Raw genomic sequence first — 2,804 nt, 5'->3', positions numbered from 1 at the left:
TCTGTGCATTTTTTAGTATTAACTCTCTAACCAGCTGCTGCATGTCGGATGTTTAGTAAAACACAGGACAAAAAGTGAAATTTTTGGAGCGGTCAAATTTCCCTATTTCGTATAGCCCAGGAGTAGGCAACCTGTGGCTCTAGAGCCACATGCGGCTCTTTAGCCCCTCTCCAGTGGCTCCTGTGTCTCTGACTAAAAATTAAATGGAAATGAATGGCGATTATTTTTTTAAAAGATTTTCATTCAGTTTTTCAATTGCAAAAATGTGTAGCCTGTACACAGAGTATGAAAATGTATTAGCATTTCATTAACTAAAATATGCATCATATTTCTGTGGCCTTGGTGCCTTTTCTGCTTAATTTTGCCAAATTTCAAAAGCGGTGGACGCTCCTGAATCAAAAAAGCTTGACTAGCTATGGATTCCAAATCCAAGATAGGAGAAGTCTCAGAGGAAAATGGAGAAGTTAATAATGCATATAGATAATAATAATAATAATAATAATAATAATAATAATAATAATAATAATAATAATAATAATAATAATAGTGCATGAATAGATCTTTTAATTTTTACCACCAACACTGCAAAGTTAATGTAACAAAAAATAATAAATAGTAGTAAAACATATTAATGAATGCTCATATAGACCCATTCATAATATTGATAAGCTAGTTTGACGATGTGTTGTGTTACCTGCGGCTCCAGACAGATTTTTTTTGTTTGTTTTGGGCCAGAAATGGCTCTTTTGATAGTAAAGGTTGCCGACCCCTGGTATAACCTATTGGTTCAGACATGACCCCCGGTTCCCCATGGAGACCACGTGCATGGCCCAGGGCTCTAAATCGGGAGTAATACGGGAGAAATGTCATGCCGGGAGGACACCGAGAGAGGGCTGCATGAAACAGGAATCTCCCGTGAATTCGGGAGGGTTTGCGGTATGGCTGTGACCACAGACTATATGGCTATGACACGCTAGTCATGCACGCTGGCTCTCCAGCTCATTGTGGTGTTGATGTGTAAAGTAACAGGTCCTGCTGACAGGTGAGAAAAGGTCCAGGAAGGTAGCCAAACAAGCCATAGCCTTGCGGATGTATATAACCTTTGTTAATTTTTATGTCACATTTAGGAACCAATACCTGGCGTTAAGTAGGCTACTCGGTTCTAATTTGGAACAGAGTTTCGGATGCCAACCCTACTAGTCAGGCAGATTTGATAGGCAGATCTGAAAAGTAAAAGTAGCAAATCCATTTTTAAAAATTCTAAAGAAAGTCCAAACGATATTGCTGGTGACTTGACCGGCCCTCTTCATGAGTTCCTACAAGTTTTTTTCTTGTTTTGGATTTGATGGAGTGGGAAATAGGGGGTGTGGTGTGAGAGCGTGTGAAAGACGGTGGATGCGTGTGTCTCACTCTCATTGCGTGAGAGTTGGCAGCTCTGCTTTCGTCACTGCAAGTTTCTGATGTTGGTTTGGTGTGTCTGGGCCTAAAGTGAAGCTCTTACTATCTGAATTGGGAGTGCAAGACAGTGGTTCGTTATAGTATAACCTCCATCGCTATGCCATTGAAATGTTTTGTTGATGATTTTCTGTCGAATCTAATTTAGCAATGTTTTAATGCTTTTATGTGAAGATATCACTAATATGCAAATGAGCACATGATGTTATGTAAGCACCGTTCCTATGGTGGCAAGCTTATATACACTGGTCAACTTTAACTATAAAATGACAGGATGTTTTTCCTTTTTATCTCTACTAGTTACCAGTGAACAACCATGTGTCAACCAAAAATATATTTATTGACACATATCGATTCTGAATATTTGAAATGGTTTCAAAACTCATTTTCCGCAGTATCAATACTATCGGTACTTCCTTCTTGCTCTCTCTTCTCTTCAACAGAGAGCTGACACACACACACACACACACCACTGCAGGGTCCTAAGACTTTCTATTTTGTTATACAGATCTCTGTCAAAACTGGAGACCTCTTTGTCTTGTCCTTGTCTGCTCCTCTCACCTGTGGGCTCCATTTTGGAACTTTTTTTTTTTGCCTTATTTGCTCTCTTCAAGATCCAGCTTCCAGAAATACAATGTCTCCTACCACTGCTACACAGACAATACTCAGCTATTCCTCCCAGTAGAACCAGATGATAACAAGAACAACACAGTTAGGTCCCTCCTTGACTGCCTCCAGTATATAAAAATCTTGGAGGGCAAAAAACTGTCTTTAATCAAATAAGTGAGACCGAAGTGGTCATATTTAGTCCCTCCAACTCCTCCCGGGGCATAGTTAACCACTTTAGGCCCCTGATGCCTAATCTTTATGCCCATTCCAGAAATCTTGGTGTCATCTTCAATCCACCTTTGAAATTTGACTAACAAAATCACACTGCTGTGAAAGGTTGCTTTTTAAAGCCAACAAACATCGCCAAACTGTGAATATTCTATTTCCTCGTTGAGAAAAAAAAAGTGGCAAAGTGTCATGGTGGCCTCTGGCAGCACTACACCTCTGTTAATAACCATCCACTTTTCAGCTGAAATGGCAACTCTTATTGACAGATTTGATCAGCTGTAGGTGCTAATCAACCCTTTGGGCCCACTTTGATATTGCACACACTGGTATCGCTCTAGCACAAATTGTGCTTTTCAAAATCAAGCTTTAAAAAATATTATTTTTCTATTTTCATTCAGCTGATTTTCTCACTAATCATAAATATCAAATGTTCATTCAATTCAACCCTTTAAATGCCAGGTTTTTTTCATGATACCACGATGTTCTTCAATGGAGAAAGAAAGACAAAAACA

This window comes from Plectropomus leopardus, chromosome 4 (assembly GCF_026936395.1).
Source record: "Plectropomus leopardus strain MGB_pleo_1.0 chromosome 4, ASM2693639v1, whole genome shotgun sequence".
NCBI classification, from domain to species: Eukaryota; Metazoa; Chordata; class Actinopteri; order Perciformes; family Serranidae; genus Plectropomus; species Plectropomus leopardus.
The sequence above is the reverse complement of the archived record's forward strand: the minus strand, read 5'-3'. Positions refer to the sequence as shown.